This window comes from Phasianus colchicus, chromosome 15, assembly GCF_987193195.1.
Source record: "Phasianus colchicus chromosome 15, bPhaCol1.hap1.1, whole genome shotgun sequence".
In the NCBI taxonomy this organism is placed as follows: Eukaryota; Metazoa; Chordata; class Aves; order Galliformes; family Phasianidae; genus Phasianus; species Phasianus colchicus.
The window spans coordinates 758,898-767,500 of record NC_143450.1 but is presented as its reverse complement, the minus strand read 5'-3'; positions in this window follow the sequence as shown (position 1 = coordinate 767,500).

The following is an 8,603-nucleotide window of genomic DNA, read 5'->3' as shown; positions in this document are numbered from 1 at the left end:
TAACCGGAACACCGACCGATAAGGCGCGGTTTGCGCGCTGTGCGCGGGCGGAACGCAGCTCCGTGTTCTGACAGCGGTGTTAATGTCGTGTAACGGGGCTGCGGGACCGGGAGGGGATCTCTTCTTAAAAGGGGATTTAAGGTTTTTGTAACTGGTTTTTGTTGTTTTATTTTTGTTCCATCAAACTCTAATATTATTGTCAATTTCTTAGGCGTTTAATTTGTAAAAATAGATTTTGCTTTGTACTGGCGTCCAGAAAATAGGGATTGATTTAAAATTTCTGAAGCCAAGCGATCAAGTACATTTGTAATAAAAAGTCACTGGATCTGTACCAGCCGTACCGACTGTTTTCATTCCGTGTGCGTGGCCGGGCAGTGCCGCCGTCCCCTAGGATCAGACGGGGGCAGGAGCGGCTCAGGGCAGCGCGGTGTGTCGGTGCGGCTCCGCACCGCTCGGCGGAAATTCGATTGATCCGCGGATCTGCTGAAAGCAGCCACGCTTTTTCCATTACGGTTTGTGAAAACATCAAGTCTGGGGTACGTCCTCACTCCACGCTTCTCCCACCTTGATTTAACTCAGTGCCCCAAAACGCTAAAATCGTATTTGGGGAGTTTGGTTCCCGGCATTTAGAACGAAACTCCGCTCTCTGTTGAGGTGGAGAAGTGCTGCACTTCGCATCTTCGCAGCCCTTGTCTTCTCCAGGCTCTGCCGCTTTTCTCTCTTCTCCAAGTTGAATGGATAAAACCTTTTTTTTCCCTTTCTTTTCCTTTTTTTTTTTTTTCCTTTTCTTTTTAAGTGGAATTGCTGTATGTTTTGGATCACAGATTTCAGAGGATCCACTGCGTTTGGATTATGCACTTGAAGAGCACCTACACAGTTTGTTTCTTTCTTTGCTTAAAATCCTGACCTCCCGTTGCTCTGAAGGGTGCAGACACAATCGGGCAGCCTTGGCTGTTCTCAGGCTGTAGGAACTGGAAGTGGAAATCCTGATATGAACGTACAAGAACGCTAAAACGGCTTTACATTGCAGGGAACGCTTGTGGGAAATTCAAAGTGCAACCAGAACCAGCAAACCTCCTAGCTTTGCTATTCTGATGTGCTGAAAACAGCCTCCGTTTCTCTTAGGTGAGCTGGAAGTCAGAGGGCAGAAGCAAATTGCCACCTGACTGCATGCTATTTTTCCTCCTTCAAAACTCTTTTGCTCCCTCCTGGTTTGGATTGTTTGGTCAGAGTTCTCACCTGCCCAAAAGATGGCAAGTTTCCCTGCTAAAAGGACTCTGTGAATATTTATTTATTTTTAATTGCAATTTTTAAATCCTGGTTTGTACCTTTTTATTTCTTCCCCTTTGCTTTGCTTTTTTGTCGGGCTTACCCAAACTTTCCTCTTCTTCTCTTCTGATCCTCCTCTGCTGCCTTCCTGCCGCTGTCTCTGCAGACGTGTAGCTGCGGGCCACGGCTCCGCTGCTGCTTGGCTCTTACAGGGAGCCCCGCACCAGGCTTTGCACTTCGTGCACAAGCCCTTCTCTCACCGAAATTTTTGCTTTCTCGGTTTTGTTCTCTGACGTGAAAGGATGGGTGGAAGGATCAGAACTTTGGGTGGCAGAACGGAGAAGCTGGCTGCACGCAAAGTCCTGTCAGAACGTTTTGACACAAGTGACAAGGTAAACAAGCCGCTTCCATTTTTACCCCGAGTCCCGAAGCTGGCGCGATCTCCTGTGCCACTTGTAACAGTGAGAGATAATTTCAGCCCAGAGCATTTTTTCGAGCCGACGGTTCCTTTCCTCTGGTTCCTTTCACATGAGTTAGCTCTCTGGCACCGCAAACTGTTGTGCGTGGGCTGTGAACGTGGCAAGGAGACGTGTATATATAGTTTTCAGCTAGTTAAGGTTAATCCAATGAACTCTCCAAACGGTGACATTTCTGAAAATCCTGCTTGAACCGGAGCCCGATCTTTGGACCCGAAGCACGTGGTGTTCGTTTTTCCTTTTGCGTTGGCTCTCGTTGTCGAAATGACTGAGAGCGCCGGGCTGACAGCTACTAAGAGCGCTGCTCCCTTTCGGTTGCGAGATTCCCTGCGCCGGGGCGGGACAGCCCTGCGGGTGCGCGCGGGGCTTAGGGCGATGCCGTCTCCCCGCTGTCGCGCTGTCTGTGCCGGGTGGTTGCCCTGGGTCTGCTTTGCGATCTGCTTTCCGCCCGCCTTCCCCTCTATGTTACTCTTCGGAGGATTTGGGTTCCTGCCGGAACTGTTACAGCGGTACCCACAGGCCGGGCGGTGAGCCCGCGGGGCAGCGCAGCGCATCTCAGTGTTCGCACAGCGCCAGGGCTGCGAGCACCGCAGAGCCACGCGTCGCTTGGAGCTGTTGCAAGTCGGAGCGGTGTGGATATCTTGCAGAAGTAGATGCCAAATGTCAGTTGTCAGCCGTCCCGAGAGTTACTCTACCAACAGCACGCGGGAGATTTTATCGCAGTGGGGACGGAGGTGCTGGGGAAGTGCAATGCAAAGGTGCGGGCTTTGCCCGCCACGCAGAGGATGCTGCGGCCGCCGGTGAAGGCGCGGAGACGGGAGCGGGGCCGGGCGAGAGGAACCGGCGCTGCGTACGGCTCCTCCCGACCCGCTGCAGTGCGGGGGCTGCGCGCTCGGCCGAGCCGTCCGAGGGTGCGGAACGTCTCGGCGGGCTCTGGGAGAGCGTGCGGTGGGACGGAGCTCAGGCTCCGGGCCCGAAGGCTGCGGGAGCCTCTTCCCCAGAGCCCCGGCCCCGGGGCTGCGCGAGGGGACGGCGGGGGCGCAGCCCTGCTCGGGGCCGCAGCCGGGGCTGGAGCGGCGGAGCTCCCCGCAGCCGCGTCTGTGGGAGCGGGAGTTTTGTGGGGAGCTCGGGAGGCGAAATGCTGCAGAAGAGGTAGGACTGAATTCCTATTGCAAGGAATGAGGTGTATTTTCACAGTAAACGCCGACTGGAGATAAGCGAAGAAGAATAAAGATAGAGGACTGGCATTGAGCGTTGGCTGATAACGAGGCAGAGCGAATGGCCGCACAGACCAAGCAGCCCTGTACAGATGGACGCGGCGGGCCCTAGCTCGGCCCCCCACGGCCACCCGCATGGCTGAGACAGCACTGTGCCCGGGCCGGGCTCAGGGTGCTGGATGGGGCGGTGCAGGGGACCCAAAGGGCCTCCCCTGGCTCCATCGCTCGGCTCAGGACCATGTTTGTGCAGCAAATCTCTGTTGTATGCAGAGCATACCATTGCAAAATTAGTCTTAGTCTTAGTCTTCCTTTAGGCTTAGGACATGTAGGAAACTGAAGTGAAAAGAGGGCTGCCTGCAGCACTGGCACTAAAGGTTTGTTCTGAGCCTTCCTGGCTGAGGTTTTTGTCTGAAACACTATCTGAAAATATGCAGGAAGTGAAGAAAAGCTTCATTCTTTCTGCTGCAGACCGGAGAGGTGAGAGGTGTGGGGTTACTGCAAAGGACGATGTGCCCCTCTTGGCGGTGCAGGCTGGGAGTGAGGGGCTGCTGGGAGCTGAGCTGCCATGGGGATGCCCAAGTGAGTGCTTGTTCAAGAGGTTTGGACCTCTATATGTTGAAATGCTGCACTGGTAAGCATGTTCTCTTCTATGGAGAGCCTATTTGTAAAAGGAGACTGCATGACCATGTTAACTCAAATGAGTTTGGGTTTCTTATTGGACACGGCGAAGAGACTGTTTTCTCAGTCCCCACTGGCAACTGTCAAGGAGTCAGAGCTCATATCTTTATTGACAGCATCTCAGTGGGTTTGACTATCAAGTGACACTGTTCTGCTGGTATGTGCCTTCGGAGGCGTCTCACGCTGTCATGTGGGGTGCAGCCGTGGCTCAAGGTGATGAGTTTGGTGCCCAGGATGTGGGGCTGGCATGCACGGATGTGTCTTGTGTGTGCAGATCTTATGTGTCACCAGCGGTGCTGATGCACCACCCAGTGCTGGGACAATGCTGCAGGCTTCCCTTGGAGGCTGGAGGAGGCTGCTGTGCATCTGTGGAACCACAGAACAGTTGGGTTGGAATGGCCCTTATAGCCCCCCAGCCCCATCCCTGCGGTGGACTGGCTGCCCCTCCAGGTCAGGCAGCTCAGGGCCCATCCGTGGCCTGGGTCCATCCATGACCTCCAGAGATGGGGCACTGCAGCTCTCTGTGCAGCAGTGCCAGGGCCGGATCGCCTCCGTCGTAAATGTGTGCCCTGTGTAATCGTACTGCTGGGAGCAGGGAATGGAGAAAATGAGCAGTGGTATTTTTTTTATCTTTCTTTCTTTCTGTTGCTGGTGAATGTCTTGATATGGAATCAAGCTCAGATCACCAGGTGCTTGTGAGATCTGCAGCGCCCTTCAGCCGGTGCATCGCTCTGGTCACGGGCTGGGGACAGAATTGTTTCCTCTTTCTACCTTTGCTTGGGTAGAAAGGCATGCTGCCGCGTGCACCTTGGGCAGCACCTGTCTGGGTGGTACACCTCGGGGCATCGCTGCCATCTGAAGGGTAGCCTCACTGCTTGGCATGCCCCACACCTCCAGGTGGGACCGGCTGTAGTGTTTCACAAGGGAGTATCTTGTATTTCTCTGTAGTTGCACCACAGTTGGTGAGTGCAATGGAAGCTGTTGGCTCGAGTGCTGTAGTCTTCTGAGGTTTGGAATGCGCTTTTCCCAGGCTTGCCTTTTGTTCTGATATTTGTATAGGCAGAGGATCTCAGCCAGACCATGTTAGGAGCACGTGTCACCTCATCAGCCTGTGTCACCTCAAGACTCACACACCACCTCGAGACCCATACCCAGGGCTCATCCCATAAGCAGCAGCAGGTCCAGCTTCCACATTTCTGGGCAAACTGTGAAGGCTTACTGATCTGTCAGTGGTTCAGGAAATCATGGGGCTAGGAAGCGTAGATGAAGGATTTTGTGAAATCTGGTATTTAAACCTCCCACTCAAATGATGATGAGGAGAGCTGGCAACACAGCATTGGCTTATCAGGAGCTGTGTGGGCAGGTCAACTTGAGAAAAATGTTGTGTGAATGGCACCAGCAGTAAAGAAAAGAAGCCAGAGTCTTGTCAGGTACAGGGTTATAACCACGTAAATACGGTTCCTTTTCTTAAAATTATCATTTTATTTGAACAATAAGGGATGGTTACCCTTGCCTGGCACTGCTGGAGTGCAGCCTGACTAGACAAGCAGGTCTCTAAGTCACAGAATACTCACTAAACCATGTCCCTCAACTCAACAGGGTCTAGATATTTAGGATTATTTTTCTAGCATAAGTAATTCTGAACTAAGCACTGCAAATTAATGTAATTGTCAGCTCTACTATCATAAATGCAAATAATCCGTTTGCGGATACGTCTTTTGACAATGCTGTGTTTAAAAAAAAAATAAATATATAAAAGCAGTTTTCAAGCTTCATCTGTCAATAGAAGTCCCACTAAGTGAGTCATGCAGGTTGCTGAGAGGCCACGTGTAACTTACTGTGTCCACTGAAAGTCTGTAATTGGTTAAAAGCAATTAAAAATAGGGAATTGTAGTCAGTCTGTTTATTAAGATTGACTTTATGTGGTCACAAAGTCAAAATCCTAGCTTAATTATGGAAATGGAAGAATATCAGATTAATTAGACTAGTTACATCAAAAAGAAGTGCAGTAAGGATGCACTTTGTGAGTGGTTACGCTGTGAGCTCCTGAAAGCATTGAGGGCGGAGTTGCTGAGCTAGTGGAGAAAATAGAAAATTAAATCATCTGCAGGTGCTTGTGGTCTGTCCTCACCTCTGCCTTCTGATTGAGGAAATTCAACTCAGAACTGGCCAGGACTAAAGGGCAGGTTACAATTTCATGTAAGCCTTGGCTGTGTGGTTCTCTGCGTGCTGAAAGGCGCTGTCAGAGGACGGAGAAGTGGCTCCAGGAGGGACAAATGCAGAGGATTGATGGAGGGAAGTATGGGCTCCGCTCCTGATGATGATGCAGTCTGTCTGATATATGGAAAAACGGATCTTGGAAGATATCAGAGCACGTAGGGCAGTCTCGGGGCTGTCATCTTCATGTATGAAAAGCTGAGATACTTGAGAAGCTATATTTGGTTGCCTGGAAAGAAGATAGTATGCAGGATATCAAGGTGCCGCTTTCCAAAAGTCTTAATGCACACTGAGAAAATGATAGAAAGGGTCAATAGGTGAGCTGTCATTGCTTTGCAGTGGAGGCTGGTCTCCTCTTCAGCTGAAGAGGAGCTGGAGTGGTGGCACAGAAAGTGGATGAGGTTTTGGGAGGAGTGATAGAAGTAGCGCTGGGGAAAGGCTGAGGCATCTGAGGCTGAGCTGAGGTGCACCTGGAATATACCATTTTTGCTGGAAGGCATTGAGTAATTTTCAGTGAGTGTGGGGCTCCGGGAGGCTGGAAGCAGAGCTGTGGGTGCTGGAAGAGCAACCAGATGTTGGACTGGAGATCTGAATGAGAAATAGGCGTGTGGTCAAAACAAGAAAGAAGTCTGTGCGCCAGTGTGGAAACATGACATAAAAATAGTCGGAATAGACTGCTCGCTGGTTTTAAAAGACTTTGACATAGCTAGCCTGACTGAAGCATAGTGGGGGAGAAGATGAAGAAAATACTGCGATGGCTGCCATCAAATTATACAGGATACACGGGTCATAAAGGTGTGAAGGAACAATCGATTTAAAAGTTGCCATAAAATCCAAGAGGAAATTGGAATAGTGGTGCCCACACAGCCAAACCTGTGTCAGAGATAAATTCCACATTGTAATGAAACAGAGGTGTTGAGACACCTTCTATTCCAGACAAGGAAAAGGTTATGGATTTCATGGGACATGAGGGAAAACCAAGATCGTGCATCTTCATAAACCTGTTAGAAAAGGTAAATTCAATTACATCCATGCTATCTGGCCAGATGGTTTTGGAAGGAGCTGGCTAACATTTTGATGAACAAACATCTTGATTTACTTAAAGAATCATTTATTTTAACAGCCTGTTGTAGAGCTAGCCTTGATTTAGGACTAAAACATAAGAACTGGTTCAAGATATAATTACAGCTGAGTCATTAAATAGCAGTGACCACAGTACAATTACAGGTTCAGCATCCTCAGGGGTGGAAGACACTTTACTAAAAATGAGTCTTGTGTTATAAAACATTGAAAGGGGGGAACATCAGAAAAGCACAATTGTGAGCCTGGTCAAGGTAGGTCCACAGACACCTTGAAAGGTTCCAGACATCCAGGTTAGGCAGAGCTCTGTCATGAAGGAGATCCAGAGCTGAAGCGTAAGACAGACCAGTAAAATATTTATAAAAGGAGGGACTTGTGGAGCAAGGCTCTTTGACAAGACAGAGGTCCAGCTCTCCCAGAACGTGCCGGAAGAGCCATGCTGTGCAGCAGGTCACAAATTCAATTTGTGGAAATTAAGCAGTTTAGCAGGGATGTTTTGGAGAGCCGGAGACCCCAGGGAACAAACGGTATTTTAAGTATATAAGCAAGAAGGCTCTTCAGAAGATCTAAACATGTAGGACTGAAGACACAGTTATATTTTCTGCACTAACTTGTATTACGTAGAATGCCCCAAAAATAATGTTTCCTATTTATTTCCACAGAAGTTGCAACAGATGCAAGGAGCACAATAACACTATCTGACAGAGCAAATTCTCAGCTACAAAACACTATTTTTCAGCACTATCAGGTGTGCATTTTTGCCAGTGGTGCACAAGAGCCTGCATGCCATGCTCATAAAAATCTGCACCAGCAGAGGTGACCACTGTCACTGTCATCACTGCAGAAACACACCATCCACCACCTCACTGTGCTCACATCCACTGTTCAGTCTCCAGAAGAAATCAGCAATTGCTGATGGATGTCACTGGGTGCCATTTTTTCCCCATGGAAAATTCAGTTCCACACCTTTCCTCCATACGCACTTCCACGTCTGATGCCATACTGTCAGACCGCCCTTCTACTGCCATCTGCCACAGAGCAACAAAATGTAACAGGATGTTGGTGGAAGGTCCAACCTTTACTCTCATCCCACCAACATCTACCTCTGACATCATGGGCTGACATAACAAAATAGGAGGCATTACTTTTGGAGCACGGGGCGCATTCAAGAGGCATCTTTATCCTTTCAGCAAAGTTTAAAGAACGTCTCTCTGCAACTTGTGCATTTGAGGCAAATGCAACACAGCAGAGTAGCAAATCTAAGTGGAGGAGCAATGTGCACCCATACAGGAATTTTTAAAGAGCCGGGGACAGAAACACTAAAGTTAGTACTAATTATAGGGTCTCCTAAAAAAATAGCTTGGTATCCTCCATGATTAGATAATATCCTAATGGTGTATTATTAATAATAATAACAATAACAATTACAACAATAATTTTATTGTCATTATTAATAATAAAATTATTAAACAGGGCACTGGGAATTGTATACCAGCAATTCCTTGTTTGAGAAGGAGTAGCTAAAGTAGTATCACGTCAGTATATGCTAGGTTGAAAGCAACATACTCTCTGCAAGGAAAGATCGTGTTTTCCAGGTCATCTGCCCAAACCTTTTGACCTGCTGGCAAATGACAGAGTGCAGAGAATTGAGGGATCCATATTTGGA